This window comes from Narcine bancroftii, chromosome 2 (assembly GCF_036971445.1).
Source record: "Narcine bancroftii isolate sNarBan1 chromosome 2, sNarBan1.hap1, whole genome shotgun sequence".
NCBI lineage: Eukaryota > Metazoa > Chordata > Chondrichthyes > Torpediniformes > Narcinidae > Narcine > Narcine bancroftii.
The window spans coordinates 70,675,443-70,696,892 of NC_091470.1; the positions used below are offsets into that span (position 1 = coordinate 70,675,443).

Genomic DNA, 21,450 nt, shown 5'->3' on the forward strand with positions numbered 1-21,450 from the left:
CAGGCATGAGCTCTTCTTCAAGGTGTGATTGAAAAGCAGGCATTTCCTCTTTCAAATGTTTCTGACATTTACGGGGTTAACAAACATAATCAAATCCATTCCCGTGATGCCCGACAACCAACTCAAAACTAAACTGCACTAATGTAAACCATAAATCATACAAAAATTAATGGAACTGTGTTAAAGACAATTTGCTATTCATAAAATGAAGGGAGAATTCAGTGTTAATAAATATATTGCCTGATCTTGCACAATAATGACTGTTATCGTTCCTGAAAGAAGATTTAATTTCTGGACCCCATCTCAGCACTGAATGCTCTGAGGTCATGCAAGTGGGATCATGAGGAAATAATTTTCTTTCCCCAAAAATAAATTTTGTTCACAATAATTTATGTACAATACAAGACCAAAAGGTGTTCCACAATTCACATTCTTAATTTCAATCCTATTGAATAAGAAATCTCATATCAAGGAAATTATTTACAGTACAGGAGAAGCTGTAGAGAAACATTTTACATTTTGTCAGTCCTCTCATCGGTGTCCCTTCCACATTTAGCATTGTTGCCTTAATACTCAGTCATCATCCTTGTTGTTTCTCCTCTTCGTTTGCAGAGCTCCCCTCAGTGAGGAAATAATTCCTACAGCTAAAGGGAAGATTTTACTGCATGTATGCCCTCCCCATTTCCAATCTGAAACATGCCTTTGGCTTGTGTAAAAGGGCATCAATAATACTTTATGGCAGAGGAGATTTTCTTGCCTCCAGCCTAAAGTGGATTCAAGCCCAGATCAGGGAGGTGAAATAATAGGTGCTGTGAGTCATTTGTCACTCAGTCCCTGACAGATTTGCATTTTAACACAAGCAAAGATGATCCAAATGTCATCATCTGCAGCTTGTGAATGTTTGTCATTGTCATAAATTAGATTAACTTCAGAGAACAGTAGCAAGTGATGAAAATCAAGGCAGTGAAAATGTTGAGAGCACACAGATATAAACAAATATTATGTTTTTAATTCATTTGATAAACCTAATCTCAAATGTGGTGCCTTCCTAATTATTTGCAAAACAGTACAATATCAATACCAGCAACAAGTATGGTTGAGGTTAATCTTGCCACTTCATGTAGATTATGACACAAAAAAATCTTCTGTCCAAAAGAATTCAACAACTCTGAAATGTCCCATTGAAATGTCATCAATAATTACAAAGACGCGGAACATTTCTAAGTATCAAATATAAAAATGCACTCTTTAAACACATTTAATTGAGAATAAATAAGAACACATTTACCCTTGGACCTGTCATTTCATACCCTCCAGCATAGTATGGTCACCATGACCTCAGTCACAATTTTTAATGTTCTCTTCTTTTTCTCTCAATTTTATTTACACTGATGCAGAGTTCAATGGAAAATAAAGGATTTATTTTTATGTACATGTCTGCTGTAAAATGCCAAATGAATCAATTCCATTAACTATTTTTGAGCCTCACCTACTCCTCCTGTTCTCATTTTGAGCTACTGGATGTGGCTGGAAATGGCAGCATTTGTTACCCATCCCTAATTGGCTAAAACAAAATAGATAAAAAGGATAAACTCAATACAAAATTTTCCTTAGACTAGAGGTGTCTGAGGTGAGACTTGAATGAAGTATTCAAAATTATGAGTGGCTTGGTTAGGCCAGACTCTAAGAAACAAAACCCCAAAATTTCAGGACAAAGGATCAAGTTAAGGAATAAAAAGGTCAGAGGAGATATGAAGAATGACATTTTTGACCCAGAGAATGGATAGAATCTGGAACTCTCTACCCAAGTGGGCAGTGGAGACACATAATCTCAAAATATTTAAGAAATATCTAGATGAGCACTTAAATGGCCAATATATCCAGTTTGTAAATGTTGTTTTGGGAAGGAAATTTGCCATCCTTCACCAATTTACATGTGACTCCAGAGCCATTAATGATCACAAGATACAAGAGCAGAAATAGGCCAATCAGCCCATCAGATCTGCTCTGCTATTTAATCATGAATTGATTGTTATCACAGCCCCACTCCCTGGCCTTCTCCCCACAACCCTCACTAATCAAATACCTGTCAACTTCTGTCTTAAATACACACAGAGACCTTGCTTCCACTGCCGCCTGTGGCAACAAGTTCCATAGACTTACAACCCTCTGGCTAAAGAAATTTCTCTGCATTTTTTTTAAATTGACACCCTTTTATGCCAAAATTGTGGCATCTTGATATGGACTCCCCTTCCATGGGAAACAACTTTATCACATTTACTCTGTCCAGGCCTTTCAGTCTTCAAAATGTCTCTGAGGTTCCCCCCCCCCCAACCCCACATCCTTCTGTTCTCCAACTGTTATGGGTATGTTAGAATAGTTATGGGTAAAATAACTCTTTAAAAGTGATAAATTGTGGGGGTTTAGTGTAGGTTATACTTCGCAAAGAGTAACACTTCACAAAAGACATCGCATTTAAAATGCAAGAGATTTGCTGAATCAAGACGTTGAGGCTCTGGTTGACTTTGCAGAAGCAATGAAGAATGCTGATCTATTGTGCATGGGCAATAAAATCCAGGCTCAGAGATACTGATAAGATCTTTCAAAGATGGTGTTTGGAGCCCTGTAAGAAGTCATATGGTTTTCACAAGCAGAGGGAGGAAAAAACAAACAGGTGATTTTCTCTTCTGAGAGAGAGAAGTGAGTTCTGCAGTAGCAGTTGACACTGCAAAGTGGCAAGCTGGCAGGCTTGTTGAAAAATCCCATTTTGAAGACAGGTTGTGAGTTCTGAGTTCAGCCTGTTCAAAACCTTTGTAGTCCTTACAAGAGGAAATGGTTGGCTAGAGTGTTTCTCCTGAAACAGGGGAGAAAAAGAGGAACCCTGGTGACCTGGAAGAAGAGGTTATCATTTGGAAAACCTATGATGGGTCAAGTTTCTTCGGCAAGACATTCAAGTGACTGATTGGAGGAAATCAGTCTGTGTGTGTCCAACAAGCAACAAATATTTCTCTGAAACTAACAAGAATCTTCTTGAGTGGTACCCATTTAACTTTAAGCACCAGAGCCTGGTAAAGATTCATAAATGTTAAATTCTGTGCACAGTATAAGAATTGCCTGATACCAGTGAACTTGGAGAAGTGAAAAGTGAATGATTAGACACTGAAACAGAACTTTCCTGAACACCTACACATTACATACACGTGCATTTAGAATTAGAAGGGGGTTAAGTTAGGTTAAGTTAATAGTAATAAGTTAAAGATTGATCCTGTTATTATATTTAAAGAAAATTAAAAGCAACTTTTGTTTAAATAACCATTGTCTTGGTGAATTTCTATTGCTGCTGGGTTTCAGAATCCTCTGGGCTCGTAACACAATAAACACAGTCCAAAAGCTGACAAACATTTCTCATATGCTAACCTTTTAATTCCTGGTATTGTTCTAGTAAATCTTCTCTGAACCCTCTCTAATTCTAATCCATCCTTTCTCAAATAAGGCACCCAAAACTGTACACAGTACTCCAAGTGAGGTTTAACCAATGCCCTGTAGTCTCAACATTACACCCCTGCTCTTGTATGCTATTCATCTTGAAATGATTGCTAAAACTGCATTCACTTTCTTCAATAACGTGAATCTTAATAAGCTACTTTCAGGCACTCAGACACAGATAATGCGCCGGCAGCTGGGACGTTCAGGTGGCCGCGGAGAAGACACCTTTCTGTCACTTGAACATGCCAGCTGAAGGAGAGCCGTGTCCGAGTGAACTGAGCTCTTGTGGACTGTGGCCACAGTCCCACAGCTGCTTTCAGGTGCAACAGGGGATTCTCAGAACCAGAGATTATACCTACAGGAGGAGGGTAAGTTAAGTGGCTCCTCCTGGCCAGGTTCCCCAGTTTCAGGTGGCCTCCTGACAGCCGCATAGGGGAAGAATAAGCAGCTTTACATCGGGGTATTTTGGCCACCTGCAAGTGCCTATAGTCTCCTCTCTTCAATGAACACAAAACCAGTGCCTCCATATCCTGTGTATTAATGAAGAAAGAGGTTTCTAGATAGGCCATTTTATGGGATGTTTAGTGCTATATTGCACTTGACCTAGGGTTACAAGTGATTTAGATGGGGAAACTTCCCTAAAGGACTTCAGAGAACTACATGGATTCTTATGAAAGTGTAGTACTTTTGTGATGAACATGACTGACACCAGAGTGTATTCCAGTTTACTTCATTACTTAAATTTTAATACTGCATACATCTCCCAAATTATTCAAGCAGTGTATTTGAATACAAAACCAATAACAGGACTACTAAACTGTTGTATACCAATTCTGATTGTGCAAAATAGCCCAAGGACGCAAAATAAATTACTCATTATTGTTTCATTCACCAACCTTAATCTATATCAAATGTTATATCAAAATTCACTGAGAAATGTTAACTATTCTGTTATTAACAAGATCTGCTAGAAGTTGAAATAGTCGACCCAAATCGTAATGTTTTGTGAGAAAACAACAAAAGGCTCATCCTGAAAAAGGTGGATGAACATCTGATTCATTTGCGTTAATAGTCTGACTAACTTTTACAAAGTTGATCGCTGTCTGGTTTGAACACCTGAATGAGTCAATGGGTAACATGCAAGTCTCCTCTGGTGTATATGGGATCCTCCTTATCATTTCAGGACAATATTGGGAAAGCTATGGGTATGCAGATTGCACCTTGGGCTTGACAGGCACCATCTGGCCTTAAACCTAAAGAATTGGCTTGGAAAGGGATGTAGAACAATTTTTAAAAAATGTAGAATAATTTAATCATTTTCAGGATGTTGCAAAACATAGGTATGTGCCATTTTTTGGGGCATTCAAACAGTGTCGGGGATTACTCCTAATGCTGTTTGTGAATTAAGGTGCAAACTTTAATTCCAAGGTCCTGAGAACATTAGTTTAAGGTTTCCCTATCTGAACTGGAATTGACATTAATGGTTTCATTACAATGTTCCCCGATGTTGTGTTCTTTTTGCACTTAACAGTTTCTAGACTGCTGGTATAATATCAGATTAATTGTTGACCCTTTAAATGGCAGAGTTTCTTTTCTTTTTAATATATTTTTATTAATTTGAAAGAGTAATATTACGTGTCATAATATAAAACAGAAAACAGTCAATCTTAAAGCATTAACATACAGAATATGTATCATAAGTGAATTAAACAGTTTGATCATAATCAAAAAAACTAATTAGAGGAACTTCATTTCATATTCCATTATTAGAATAAGATTCTGATAAGATATAAAGTAATCTCTTCTATGTATTAAGAAAATGGAGGGAAGAAAAAAGCCCTGTACTAATCCTACCCCCACCACTAAATATGGCCAACAGCAAAGAATAAAAAGGGAAAATAAGCCAGGGATCGAGTTTCAGCCTCCACACAATGAGCGAATAGCACCCCGAGCACTCAAGCCCATTTAATCAAATTATGATAGTAATTCATGAATGGGCCCCATAACGTCAAATTCAATTATAATTTCTTTAATGGTGTATCTGATTTTCTCCAAGCTCAAGCAAGACATAACATCTTGTTTCCAACGCATTTTTGTAGACTATCTTTCCATTTAATCAAAATTGCTCGTCGGCACTCAATGAAGTAAAAACGAAAACTCTTCTTTGAGTTAGTTTCAAGGAAATATTTTCCTGTTGAGAATTTACAAACAAATACAGGGACAAGGATCCACCTTGATCCCAAGAATCTCTGAAACAGTCTGAAAAAAATAGTCCCCAAAAAATCTTTCAGTTTTGGGCATTCCCAAAACATATGAACCAATGATGCCTCATGATTTCTACCTCTGTCACATATTGGATCCATGGCAGAATAAAACAGGATAATTTAACCTTAGACCAGTGTATTCTATAGACCACTTTGAATTGCAATAGACAATGTCGTGCACAGTGAGAAATTGTTAATCAAGTCAAGAGTAGCATCCCAATCTTTATCGTAAATAGAGATATTCAGATCTCTTTCCCATTCCCTCCTAACTGCATTTCCTGAACCTATCAGATTTTCAGAAATGGAAGTTATTAAGCCACCGTGATGAAATTTTATATCAAAAAGTAAATCCAGAACATTGATTATGGGTACTCAAATGGCAATTTTTGAGTGGAAATTTTAAACTGCTTATCTGTCTGAACAAGTTTACATCCCTTCTATTTCCTTCATGTTTATATATCCACGCAGTTAGATGGGCCAAATCATTGCCCCAGTCATCTGACACAAGATGGCGCAGACCCCCCCCCCTTTCCTTCCGAGAAGCCAGTGGTTGGCGACACCCAGGGAAGGCACCATTTCCTGGTTGCGCAGCACAGGACAGGGAGTGACACCACGAAGTGGTGACATCACTTATTTTAGGCCAGTGCACCCCTCACAGGAAGCGGGAGGTCTCCTCAAGCAGCGAGAGGTCTCTTCGAGCAGCGAGAGTAATTTAAAATAAAGTTCAGTTACTGGTTTACCATTGTTCTGTGTGGATGTCCCTCATTTTGGTAGCCCTACCATTAGCAGACACTACAGTGATGACTCTGACTGTTCCAATGTCTTTGGAACCCACCTCGAACGTGACAAAATGCAGATGCTACTACCGCTACAATCTCAACAGCTGCGACCAATTCATTTGCTGCTCTTCTGGGCAAATCAGCCCAGGAATTGGTTACAACTGGCTGAGTCACAGTTCCAGATCAGAGGCATTGTCTCGGAGGATACCAAGTTCTGGCACATTGTCAGTGCCTTGGATATTGCTACTGCAGCAAAAGTAAGCTCTTTTGTGAAGATCCGCCTCTGTATGAGCAATTCCTGCGTTTCCTCCTTGATTCCCTGAAACTCAGCCAGCATGAGCGCGCCATCTCCATTCTGAATATGCAAGGCCTGGGCGATAGGAACCCCTCGGAGCTCATGCACAAAATGGTGGCCTTAGTGGACGGACACACAAACTGTTTATTGTTCGATGTCTTATTCCTCTCCAAGCCTTCTGTAACTACAAAGTCAGGTACAGGACTAAAGGCAGGTTGTTCAACATCAGGCAGTTACAAATGTGCAGGAGACTGTCATTAGAAGCTAAAAGATGCTGTGTGTAGGGCATCTTTCCAGATGTCATATCTTTCAATTTGACACTTCCACCTGGGACAAAGACTCCGGTGAACTCCCCATTTTATTCCTCTCATAATTTTTATATATTTCTAGAGGTTTCCCCTCAGCCTCAATGCTTCAGAGAAAACAATCCATCTGCGCAACCTCTCCTCAGAGCTAATATTTTCTATTCCAGATAATATCCTGGGAAGTCTCTTCTGCATCCTCCCCAAACCCTCCACATCCTTCCTGTGATGTGATGAGCAGAACTACAAACAATACCTCAAATGTGGCCTGAGCAACATATTATGCAGCTGCAACATTCACTTCCTGCTTTTCATACTGAGCACCTTGACAATGAAGCAAGTATGCAATACACCTCCCTTACTATCTTATCTGCTTGTGTTGCTTGGTGAGTAAACAATGGCCTATCCTGTCATTCAGCATGATCATGGCTGATCCACAGTTTCATATAGCCCTCTGTAGAGTTCGTCGAAGGAACCAAAGACTTGTTGATCCAAACCAAGGCTTTTATTAGCAAAAGACAGGAGCTCTTCACAGGTGGCCGACCAGTCCGGAATGATCCGACCTGGCTAGGGACACAACCCTTTAAGGCCCAGACAGTAGGTGTGGCTAAGCTCTCAGCCAATCGCTCTCAGCCAATTACATACTCTAGATACTGTAACTATATACATTGATGATAGGTCTGTACTATCACATTCACCCCTTCTTGGGGAACTGACCCTGGGGTAGAAGGGCTGAAGAGGGAGAAGGGAAGGAAAACAAAAATGAGGGAGGGAATGAAAGGAAGGGGTAGGTTAAGGACTGTAGGGGTCAGGGGGTCTGACCATCCGGCGTGACCGCCGTGGTGCCAGGATTGGGGTCACTGGAGTGGTGTTGCCAGCGGGCTCGTCGGGTGCGACCGCTCCTTCGCTCAATTCCCCAGCCGTGTTGTCGGCAGGGTGGCCAGGGTCATTGGGGTGCTGTTAGTCCTTCAGTTCCGGCATGGGGCCTGGGGAATAAAGAGTTGGGGAAGGTTGGGTTGGGGGGTGTTGCTGGGCCTACCGCATCCTGAGCTAGGTCCAGCACCAAAACAGTGTCCTCCTGCCCGTCTGGGAACTCAACGTAGGCGTAATGCGGGTTCGCGTGGAGTAGAGTCAGTCGGTCGACCAAGGGGTCATTCTTTGAGTGCTGGATGTGGTGTCGCAAAAGGACGGGGCCAGGGACGGTGAGCCATGCTGGTACAGTGGTTCCTGATTCGGATTTCCTCGGGAAAAGGAAAATCCTTTCGTGGGGGGTGGCATTTGTTGCAGTACATAGGAGGGAGCGGATGGAGTGTAAGGCATTAGTGAGAACCTCCTGCCAGTGAGAGGTGGGGAGACCTTTAGACCGGAGAGCCAGTGTAACCGCTCTCCAGATGGTGGCATTCTCCCTCTCGACCTGGCTGTTACCGCGTGGGTTATAGCTGGTGGTCCTGCTTGAAGCAGTACCACACTCCAGAAGGTACTGTTGCAGCTCTACGCTCTTGAATGAGGACCCCCATCACTGTGGATGGAATTGGGGTACCCGAAAATGGCGAAGATACTGTGAAGGGCCTGTATCACTGAGGTGGCGGTGGTGTCTGGGCAGGGCACAGCGAACGGGAAGCGGGAGTACTCGTCGATGGCCGTAAGGATGTAGTTATTACGGTTGGTTGACAGTAGGGGCCCCTTAAAATCTACGCTAAGGCGCTCGAAGGGGCGGGTGGCTTTGATAACATGGGAGTTCCCCGGATGGAAGAAGTGGGGCTTGCATTCAGCGCACACTGAACAGGCTCGGTTTATGGAGCGAATCTCTTCGACTGTGTAGGGTAGGTTGCGCACCTTCACAAAATGGGCAAACCTAGTGACCCCTGGATGACAGAGCGCCTCATGGAGTTTCTGTAGTCTGTCCATCTGTACGCTGGCACACGTCCCCCTGGAGACCGCGTCAAGTGGGTCGTTGAGCTTACCAGGCCAGTACAGGATGTCATAGTTAAAGGTGGAGAGTTCGATTCTCCATCTGGCGATTTTGTCGTTTTTTATCTTACCTCACTGGGTATTGCTGAACATGAAGGAGACCGTGCGTTGATCAGTCAAGAGTGTAAAGCGCCTCCCAGCGAGGTAATGTCTCCAACGACGCACCGCTTCAACTATGGCCTGGGCCTCCTTCTCAACCGAGGAGTGTCTGCTCTCTGGAGAACCCTGGAGGGTTTTGGAGAAGAAGGCTACAGGCCGACCGGCCTGGTTCAAGGTGGCTGCCAGGGCGAAGTCGGATGCATCACTCTTGACTTGAAACGGGACAGACTCATCGATCGCGTGCAGCGTTGCAGCGGCGATGTCGGATTTTATTCGATCGAAAGCCGCTCTGGCTTCAGTCGAGAGGGGAAAGGAGGTGGTCTTGATAAGAGGACGCGCCTTGTCGGCGTAGTGTGGAACCCATTGGGCGTAATATGAGAAAAAGCCCAGGCAGCGTTTGAGCATTTTCTGGGTATTTGGGGGGGGGGGTAAGTCCATTAGGGGATGCATGCGGTTAGGATCCGGCATCACTACCCCGTTCTCCACCACGCAACCTAGAATCGCGAGTCATGTGGTCCGGAAGACACACTTGTCAACATTGTAGGTCAGGTTCAGCCGACCGGCAGTTTGACGAAATTTGTCTAGGTTGGCGTCATGGTCCTGCTTGTCGTGGCCGCAGATGGTGACATTGTCCAGATACAGGAAGGTAGCGGTTAGCCCGTTCTGGTCCACCATCTGGTCCATTTCCCGCTGGAAGACCGCAACACCATTCGTGACCCCGAATGGTACCCTGAGAAATTGATACAGACGCCCATTCGCTTCGAAGGCCGTGAATGGTCGATCCTCAGAGCGGTTCGGGAGCTGGTGGTAGGCTGAACGTAGGTCAATGGTGGAGAATATGCAGTATTGGGCGATCTGGTTCACTACATCCGTGATGCGTGGCAGGGGGTACGCATCCAGGAGCGTGAAGTGGTTAATGGTCTGGCTATAGTCGCCCACCATCCGTAGCTTTTCCTCATTCTTGACAACCACCACCTGGGCTCTCCAGGGACTTGAACTGGGTTCGATGATGCCCTCATCCAGCAATCTACGCACCTCACTCCTAATGAATTGCCTGTTTTCGTAACTATATTGCCGACTTTTGGTGGCTACAGGCTTCCAGCCAGGGGTGAGGTTTGCGAAGAGTGCTGGCGGGGCAATCCGGAGTGTGGAAAGGCTGCAGGTGTGCCCCCGGGGCACGGGGGTGGGTTGCTCGGGTGCTTAAGGGGTGGGGTGATGGCAGACCGAGACGGGGGTCCCACAAAGTGTAGGGACACCGTTCGGAACTGACACTGAAAGTCTAATCCCAGCAACACTGGGGCGCACAATTGGGGAAGGATGAATAATTTGAAGTGGGTGACCGTTACGCCCTGTACTTCCAGCGTGGTGATGCAATACCCCTTTATCCCAGTCGAGTGCGACCTCGTCGCTAATGAGATCCTCTGGGTAGTGGGGATAATGTCAAGTCCCCAACGAAGAGCCAGATCTGGCTGGATAAAACTGTCAGTTGACCCAGAGTCAAATAAGCAATTGGTGTAGTGTCTATGCACTTTAATCAGATCCATTGCTTTAGTGAGGGGATGAGAGCATTGCTGATTTAGTGTTATAGAAGCAGCCACTGATCCTGTTGACAGGGGAGTTCCGCGTGTTGACGTCACGCAACAGGATGACATCATAGACGCAGTCAGCGCTGGAGGAGCAGGTTGGAGGTACTCCCGGAGGTGCTGTTGTGGCGGCGTCGGCGGATGAACGGTAAGTAGTGGGGGTTGTTGCTCGCGGTTGGTGGTGGGTAGGTCGTCGGTCGCGGCAGTCGGGCCCCAACAGTCATCAGCGATGGATGCTAGGGAGAGTACCTGGTTGGCTGCACCAGCGGCGGCGTGGGGAGCAGCAGCAGGGGAGCAGGCAGCGGTAGCGGTAGCGTTGTCTCCGGGTGTGGTTGTGGCGGTGGCGGTGGCAGCGGCAGCAGCAATGGTAGCGTCGGCCCCGGGGGTGGTCGTGGCCGTGGCAATAGTGGGCTCTACAGTCGGGACTGAGGCCAGGTCGAGAGTTCCGCACGGGGGCGAGAGGCGGGCCAACATCACGGTTGCGAGGGTGGGCTGCCCCTTCCGGGTTCGGCGTCTCCGTGACGTCAGGCATTGCTGTGCAGGGGAGCCCTCGCTCTCATTGGATGAGAGCTCTGGAGAAGAAGATTTTGAATGGGATAGTGGCGATTGGGCTTCACACGAGGCACTGTGTTTGCCGGTGGCCATTTTAGACCTACAGACTGCAGCAAAGTGGCCATTTTTAAGGCACTTCTGGCACCTGGCTTTTCTTGCTGGGCACTGGGACCTGCTGTGCTTGTCCCTCCAGCAGAAATAACATTTTGGGTTAGCACGGGGCAGTGTAGCAGCAGCCGACAGGCCGTCAGTATCTCGGGGTTGGTAGGGTAGAAGGGCACTCTACTCACATCAGACATTGGGGACAAGTCCCTAGAGAACTCGTTTGACTTTAAGGCTGCATCCTCCATTGTGATTGCAATCCGGGCCATGTCCTCTAATTTTTCTACCACTTCTTCGAGCAAGCGCAGCCTCACTTCGTTCGATCGGAGCCCGGCCACATAGGCATCCCGGACGAGATAGTTTGTGATCTCAGCACCAGTTTTGTCCACACAGTTACAGTCCTTGCCCAACGCCTTTACTACTTGTAAATATGCCCTGCTGGACTCGCCAGGCTGTTGCTTCCTTGACGCAAGCACAAGCCGGGCATGAACTCTGTTCATTGGTTGATCGTACAGTTCTTTCAGTACCTTTATGGCTGCAGTGTAAGTGGTCTCATCCTGGATGTTCTCGTAGACTCTCAGGGACACCATAGACAGCAATGCTGTTAGACACTAATTATCCTCCTCCACCTCAATGAGCCTTAGGAAGTTTTCAAAGTTCAACAGCCTTTGAAGGCTGTAGCTGACTGTGGGTCGATGTCAAGTTTTTCTGGCCGAGTCAGACACTCCATCCCTTTTTAAAAAAAATTCTTTTTGCTAATAAAATTGTAGAGCTCGTCGAAAGAACCAAAGACTTGTTGATCCAAACCAAGGCTTTTATTAGCAAAAGACAGGAGCTCTTCACAGGTGGCCGACTAGTCCGGAATGATCCGACCTGGCTAGGGACACAACCCTTTAAGGCCCAGACAGTAGGCATGGCTAAGCTCTCAGCCAATCTCTGTAAGTACAGTCATTACATACTCTAGATACTGTAACTATATACATTGGTGAGTGATAGGTCTGTACTCTTGATCTTCTTTGGCTATCACACCCTCAATTCCACAATTTATCAAAATATTATCTACCTCAACTTTAAGTACCAGTAGTACTCGATCTTTTTCTTTCCACTCACTTATTACCTTAAGTGATCCCTTACTGACCACAGAGCACCTATAGCATAAAAGGGGGAAAGTTGAGAACTACTAATCTAATGCCTCAACCACCTGGGTGAGAGAATCCCAGAGATTCACACAATATGGTGATACGACCACCAGCCGACCACAGGGGGCGATCTCTGTACCTGCAGGAAGACCACTTAAGCGGCTGACTCCACCTGGCCAGCTGTCAATTAGCCAACCTGAATAGAAACCTGAGCCCATCCCTCCTGAGCCAGTCACACTGGGAGCCACCAAGGCTTGATTCCTTTTATTGGAATAAAGCCTGTTGTACAATCTTTTGAGTTTTATGCTTGCTTGCTGCTACCTCAGTGCACCACACACACATCAGTTCTAAATTACCTCCTCCTGAACTTGTCAATATGACTTCCATGCTGAAGAATCTCCCACTAGAAGAAACATCTCACTATCTGCCCATAATTCCCCTTTGGGGCCTTAAATGTTTCAACAAAATCATTCCCTTATTTTTCCTCAACCAAGATTACAGGTCTAACTTTTATTTTAAAGCCCTTATTGATATGACAACCTTCTCAACACAGGGATTGAGAGAAATGTGCAGATTGCCTCCAGTGCTGGAAAATCATTCTTAAATAAGGTCAAAAACTATAAATGTTACTCCAGGTGTGGCCTCACCAGCAGCTTATACAATTATAGCAATATTTCTCTACTTTAAATCCAAATCCCCTGGCAATAAAGACCAATATGCCATGTGTTTCTTAATTACTTGATGCACCTAAATGATAATTTTCTGTTCTTTATTTATTAGGAAACCGAGATACCTCTGTACTCCACCCATTTGCAGCCTCACTCCATTCAACTAATAAGTCTGCCTTTTGATTCCTTCTACCAATGCATAACCTCACTTTCTCATATTAAACTCCATTTGTAAATTTTTCATCATCTCACTTAACCTAGCTGCATCATGTGGCAGAGTTCAAATACCCTCCTTCTATCTTTGTGTTATTAAATCTGAATTTCAATCTGAAGTCAAATTATGATTGGCTTTTTCCACTTTAAGTATGCTTGACTCAACTTGGACTTAAAGCAGGAGTGAAATGTTGAGTGACAGTTAAAAACATATTATCTTTGTTTTGAATGAACTTAAAAGTATGAGCTGATATGATGATTTGAGTGCACACGGTACCTAATACCAGCAGAAATAACATTCACATGTTTTCATCGTAATGCCAGATTTTCTCACAAAAATATGGAAAGGAAGCTCGACATAATGTTGAATCATTTTTAAGGCACAAGACTTTTTTTTAATGTTTTCAATCTTTTGTCATGTGGTAAAAATAAAATTGTTATTGCAAACATTCCACTAAACTAAAAATACATGTTTATATAAGACCACACTTATAATGCTGCTACTTGCTTACATAAAACTACTCTAAAAATACTTGTTTTTACACCAACATGTTCACAGTACATGCTGCATATGAAAGTTAATTAACTTGAAACACTTCCTTGCTTCACAAATGTTCTCCCACTTGTAAGTATTTTCAGCAATTTTTGTTTTTATTATTGCTCCTATTGGTAACTGTTGAATAAAACCATACTAACATCTGCTTATGTACATGTTTTAGTGAAATCACGGCAATGGTTTGGTGATTGGCCTCCAAGGGTCCACAAATGCAATCAATGTCTGTATGGGGCAGCTTGACTAATGAGGACTAAAGGAGTTGCAATTTAAGCAGAAATACTGCCTGTTCCTGAGGTTGGTTATTTTTGAATTTAAAATTATCTTCTTAACTTGTTGTTTGCATGCTCTTCACGGATTCCCAAAAGAGATATTTTATTCTGTCATGGGGAAAGATTGCTAAAAGGCAGGAAAGAATCAAGAAATGTGCTCAAAGCTTCCTTGAAGAAATGCAATATATTCACCAACTCCAGAGAATCTTTGGGCAATGGCTATTCAAAGTGGTGAGGAAACGTCTATGATGGTGTATATATAATGCATTCAAATATCAAGGGCATAAATCAACTGAAGCCTTGTATAAGTGGTGGAAGGAGCACACCACCTTACGAACTACTCACTCACCAGCCCTGTGCAATGCCCACCCAATCTCTAGAAGAATCTGCATTCCCAAAGCGGCCTCATTAGCCACTTTAGAGTGCACAACACCAAACTGAAAGCAAATGACACTGGATTCCAAGGGACTGCCTAAGAAGGATATAATCTTACATTTATTGCTATGTTTTTAGTAATGGCCTCAGTAACTACTGCTCCTCACTTATGCTCCAATTAATATCTGCTTCTAAAACATTGCACCTACTTACAGATGCACACAAAACTAACAACTGATGGTGATTTTGGATTTTAATTAATTTTATGGAAAAAGTTACCTCACCAAAAAGATGGGAGCAGCATTGATATCATATCTTATAAAATGTATTTAAAAGTAAATTATGTTTTCAAGGAGCTGAATACTCATGCTGGCATTATGGGTTAGAAGCCTGGAAACCTCAAACTATAAAAGCTTGAGGAAAGAAAAATTCCCCACCTTCAATATTAAAATATGGGAAATGAATTCATGGCAACTTACATAATTCACAAGAGCTATTTTTCTCTGGCTATGTTGCACCATACAAGAAATTTATGCTAATTAATTATACAATACTTAACTACTTACTCTACAGAACAGGCAACACACAGCTAAATATCAGTTATTACAAAGCTCTCGTCAAGGCCTATATCCCACACTCCAAAAGGAAATTGTTTGTGTTCACTAATAAAGACTGGAATTCAAATCACCACTCATGGGATCTCTTCATGAAAATTGAAGAATAGGGCAAGTGCAAAAATAAACTACTGTAGTGCTCACAAAAAGAACACATCTGCACTGAGCTGAGTGAACCAGTAACGGACTCTTTATTCAAAGAGACCACGCAATGAAGGCAATACTGCAAAACCCCCCCACCTGCCATGCTGGCTCACGGGAGTGATGTCAGCGCAGCCTCCGGTTCGGTGCTCGCTCCCTGCAGTCCGCTCTTTAACCCTGGCACTTCTCTTCAGTGAGGAGGCAGTCTCTGTGCCATTGTGTGTAGGCTGTGTGCTGTGGTGATTTGGCCCCTTGTGTATGGGGCCGGACCACTATACAACTACCAATTGCTGGAAAATGGGAATTAAGTAATGGCATGAGGGTTTAAGACTTGAAATGTTAACAAATCCATTTTTACCCACCAATCACTGCTCAACCTGTTGATTTCCTCTAGCAGTTTGTTTTTAATGTCATAAGTTCCCCAATATAGCAGGAGCATCTGAGACAGATGACTTTTCAAGTCAATAATCTTTCATCAGAATTAGCAAATCGATCTCTTAAACCTTAAAGCAGGGATGGGCAACATGTCCTGCAGTCAGGATCTGGCCCACAACCCAATCAGTTTGCCCGATCACCCTCAACTGCTCCAACATTCACCATACTAAACTGTCAGCTTTTGTCATCAATGGCCCTAGGCACGGTGAACGGAGATTAAACATTTGTGGTCACATAAATGCAGCCTGTTCCTTTAGGTCACGAACTGGGCAGCGAAATGACTGCATTCACGCAGAATGTTCACCGAAGTCTCTCCATGTCGTTCTTACCAGAAATCGATCATCAATCCCATATCTTTCTGCCCCTGAAAAAATAACTCACCCTGGCGCTCCCAGGAACACGTTTCGCCCTCAAGTTGGGCCTGAGACAAGCTGTGCATTAGTGGTCAGCTGTCCTGTCTTGGTCCCAGGCCACTCACCCACCAGTGAATGCGCCATCAATGGAGCAAACTATTCAGAGCAACCCTGAAGCACCCATTCCGGAGCCACCACCACCTCCCCTCTCTCCTGAGCCGCCGCCCCCCTCTCCCTCTCAAAAAGTTGCAAAGCCTGATGTCCATGTGTGGGATACTGTGATGTTTCTTCATCCGACTCCAGCTGCAAGCAAAACTTATTGAGCATAAAGCAATTTTTTTTTTTTTTTTTAAATGTTATTTATTGGATCATGATGCAATCTGTTAAAACATAATTAATGAATAAAACTTGAAAAACAATGCAAAATACATAAATGATATTTTAAAATTAATCCCCTACAACCCCCCCACCTCCTCTTCCCCAACCCACCCACCCCCCTCTAACCTACCCCAAAAGAAAAAAAGGAAAAAGATCACATAACATCAAAATTCATCAGTTAGTTTACTAGTCCAAGTTTTACCATAAAGATAATCATCATGTAAATTATAGGTTATTTTTTCCAATCGAATACAAGATCTCGTTTCCAAATGCCATCTATGAATACTCAAATCAGTCTCATTTTTCCAAGTAATTGCCAAACATTTTCTTAGCCACAGCTAAAGCCAATCTCAAAAGAGCAATTTGAAATCTATTTTGTTTTAATTCTAAACTAATCCTCTTAAACCCAACAAAAAATACTAAAGGATCTAATGAAAATTTCACTTTCAAAATAACTTTAAAAAAAAAAATCCTTAAGTTTATTCCAAAAAAGTTTCACTGTTTCACATGACCAAGTAGAATGTAAAAAAAGAGCTTGCGTCCTTATGACACCCAAATCTGAATAAATAAAATTATATTTCCTTAATGCTTTGTGCATGGTCAGTCATGTTTAAAGGGAAATTTTGTACACTGGGATTTACCTCATCATTGAGTATATAGTTCAAAATATACCTTAGAGTGCAGAGATATTAAATAAAAGCAGGAGATCTGGATCAAAGGCAGAAGTTTAGAGGAATATACAATAGCTTCTGAGAAAGATTCAAGATGCTGTATTCGATAAATTTATTTGTCTTCAGTTTTGCAACGAAAATAATTGTTACTGATTATTTTTAAAACTCCTGAACTACTTGAAGAATTATTTAAAAGCAATCAGGTTTAAATGACAGTTTGCAGCACTCTAAATGCCTGTCTGAAATATTTATATCCAGCAAGGGACGATTTTAACACTCTTGCTAAGTCGTTCGTTCTACTGGTGGCAAGATTGATAGCACAACTCCTTGAGATGATGTCTTGCAAATGACATCACAACTATGTCACCCAATATCGGAATGCTTTCAAACAACAAACAAAATCAAGTGTCCCACTGCTTGAGCTACTGTCTGTTTTGTTTTTATTGTGACTAATTTTTATCATTCGACTTTTATGGGTTTTTTTTTTAAATTGTCATTTTCCCGGACCTAAAATGCATCATTTCCTTTTCAATCATTTTATTAACATTTCATAACATACACAGCACAAGGAGAATAGAAATAGCACAATTAAAATGGTCTATCCAAGTATCATATAAATAAAGAGTGAAAATGTGACATATTAGAAATAATTCTCCTAACAAAGAAAACAGAAATAAATAATAATATTAAAAATACAACTAATCTACTAAAGAAAATTATATAAAAAAACAATAAATTCCAGCCGAGTGGCTCTGGTCCACACTTACAATTAACAAAAATGACACGAATTATATTACATCTGGAAAGGAAGGGTTAGTTCATAGAATAACGCCAGTTATATCCCATGAAAGTAATCAATAAATGGTTTCAATGTTTCTTCAAATTTAGTAGTTGTATCTAAAGTACGAGTTCTAATTTTTCTAGATTTAAGACAGACATGAGAGAGATTCAATTTATTGTCTTGTCTAGTAACATAACATAACAATTACAGCACGGAAACAGGCCATTAGGCCCTTCTAGTCCGCACCGAACCAAACACCCCTTTCTAGTCCCACCTCCCTGCACAATGCCCATAACCCTCCATCTTCTTCTCATCCATATACCTGTCCAACCTTTTCTTAATACAATTGACTCCGCCGCCACTATTTCTCCCGGAAGATCATTCCACACGGCTACCACTCTCTGAGTTAAGAAGTTCCCCCTCATGTTACCTCTAAACCTCTGCCCCTTAATTCTTAACTCATGTCCTCTTGTTTTAATCTTTCCTCCTCTTAACAGAAATAGTCTATCCACATCCACTCTGTCTATCCCTTTCATAATCTTAAATACTTCTATCAAATCCCCTCTCAACCTTCTACGCTCCAAAGGATAAAGACCTAATCTGTCCAATCTCTCCCTATACTCTAGATGCTTAAACCCAGGTAACATTCTGGTAAACCTTCTCTGCACTCTCTCCACTCTGTTTATATCCTTCCTATAATTAGGCGACCAGAACTGCACACAGAACTCCAAATTAGGCCGCACCAATGTCTTATACAATCTCAACATCACCTCCCAACTCCTATATTCCATGCAATGATTGATAAAGGCCAGCATACTAAAAGCCTTCTTCACCACCCTATTCACGTGAGTTTCTACCTTCAGGGAACGATGTACCGTTACTCTTAAATCTTTCTGCTCTTCTGTATTCCTCAATGCTCTCCCATTTACCACGTATGTCCTATTCTGATTCTTCTTACTAAAATGAAGCACCTCATACTTATCAGCATTAAATTCCATCTGCCATTTTTCAGCCCACTTTTCTAAGCAGCCCAAATCCCTCTGCAATCCTTGAAAACCTTCTTCATTATCCACTATTCCACCTATCTTAGTATCGTCTGCATATCCTCCCATTCTTTGGCTCGATCCTGACTGGTGCTAACAATTTCGCTCATCATCGAGCAGCGTTGTCGCATAGTCTCTACTTCCTCCTCTAGTTGTTTTCTCTTATGTTCAGACTTCACTTGCTGCTGAACTAATTCAACTTCACGCTGAATAGCACAGTGTAAGGCTGTGGCCAGCAGCCAAAAACCGTCCGTCAGCGTCCTCCGTTTTTTTGGAAACTTACTTTCTCGAAGGAGAGTGGCAACCCGCTCTCCCAGAGGCACACTTAAGGGATCTAACCTTTCATCCCAACTGATGGGTGGTCCCAACAAAGACAGGGTATTAGCCAGCATACCAAACCTATCATCTTTGGAAGTCCATCCCAGAATCAAAAACTGCTCAGGGCTCACCTCTTTCTTTTGGCGAAACATCTTGAGACCAACCCTGCTTGCTGCGCCAATTGTCTTGGGTAAACTTGTACCTCGAGTTTAGACATCATACAGCAAGTCAGGTTACAACAGATGTTAATATGTCCACCATTCATATGGAAAAGAACACTTACTCAAATCGCAGAAGCCACTGGAGATTACATGCGCCGCCATCACAAGTCAGGTTCAGTGACTACTCACTGGAGTTAAGGAGAGAGTACACTGCACAGTTAGATTCACGGAGCTTCCCAAACTCAGGCATCGACCACTCCAAGGCCCAGACAAAGCAACCTCCATTCCTCTATAGTTTCCATAAGGCCCAGGGTAAAGTGTCTGAGTCCTTCCATTCCGGAATAACTCCAAAGTTCCCAGTCACCTTCCCGGCTCTGCTGCTCCTCCACCTTCAGTCCTCATCCTTCGATACCAGAAACCCCATCAATGAACCGAAGTCTAAAAAGCCACAACACAAGCGGATCGACCCCTCCATTAGGCTGCATCCGGAGCTCCATCTTCTTCAGCATTTGAGTACTTCATGAATTGGCTCCTGTTCAGTGTTCTCCCCTGCACCATATGACTCACTGCAATCTGATGTCCAACTTCATAGAACAAACAGCAAGTATGGCTCCACATCTATGTTACATTGCAGCAACTGTAACTGGGAATAAAGCCACAGCAGATCTGGTCTGTGCTGCCATTTTAATTGAGAAAGCCATTAAAATAATGTAGGAGAATTAGAGTCGTTCCATTAAAGTAAAAGAGCACTTCTAGCTAATAATGTAGTTGAAATGAATCATCGTAATTTTTTGGAAGGAATACGGTTGATCTCATTGTTTGAACTCTTTCTGTGGATTCTTTTTTGATAAATTATCGTCAGTTATGTTCATGCATTATACATTATGTACTTCAAGCAAAGACAATTGAAAACTTAAATTACATAATATGTGTTTCAGTATTTAATTTTGGTAGCATCAGTGCGGCCTACCGTTCAACCAATGACTCACCATCCGGCCCACTCATGGTAAAAGGTTGCCTGCCCCTGCCTTAAAACATTGTTCCTAGTTTATCTGAAAAAAAAAAATTAAATAAATATCCACCGTAACTCAAAATTATTTGAAAATAAAATGGAAATTTCATCTGCTGCAGACACAAACTGGAAAATTTGATCATCATGTGGAAAATAAGAAAGGTCTCCATGGGCAACAAATAATCACAATATTACTCAGCCTTTTCTATAAATTCCACTCCAAGCTCAGAAATATGATTGTTCCCTAGATGTTTGATTGTCATTCCCTTGATATTACTTTAATGAAAATTTCAACTCATTCTTTTTAAACAAATTATATGGAGGCATAGGGTAATATTTCAGTTAGTGCACTTTCATTTGCTATGTTCCAAATTCCCAGATAGACTCTTGCAATGAGGTACAAATAGAAACGAAGTACTGAATCAAGGGAACTATTTCTATTGAAGTAAAACATGATAGAAAAACTTTTGTTCTGTACTCCATTCCTTGAATGAAATAGTAAACTAAGGCCCCATCCACTCTCACAGGGAAATGCAAAAGATCACAGTATTACTTCAAAGCAAGTTCATTATTCTCAGTGTTCCAATGAATAATAATCAGTCAATCAATTCACATAAATAGCCCAGTTTGACATTATCACTTTGCTGGTTGTGATAACTTATGGGGCATTTTGTTCTCTGCCATGTCTCTGACAGTTGAGTACATTTTGTTTTTTTTTGGCAGTGAAGCACTTTGTGGCATTCTTGAGAGGGAAATGCACTCTTTGAACGATTGCCTTCCTTTTCTCATTAGTGCAATCCAGTTAATTCCTGCTTCACCTGAGCATAGCATGTCCTCTCCATGTAATCATGCCTTAAATTTCATCTATCCTCTCAAAAGCAAAATAGTGC

The 21,450-nt window shown here is 42.3% G+C and overlaps 1 long non-coding RNA gene across 1 annotated transcript in view; it reads right to left on the reverse strand.

Moving 5' to 3' along the window:
* The window catches only part of LOC138752371 (uncharacterized), a 50,378-nt gene extending 30,256 nt beyond the window's left edge, over positions 1 to 20,122 (reverse strand). The window contains exon 1 of the long non-coding RNA XR_011350568.1: positions 19,671 to 20,122. This is a non-coding gene — a long non-coding RNA (uncharacterized lncRNA). The remainder of the gene's footprint in view (positions 1 to 19,670) is intronic.
* Positions 20,123 to 21,450: the final 1,328 nt, after the last annotated feature.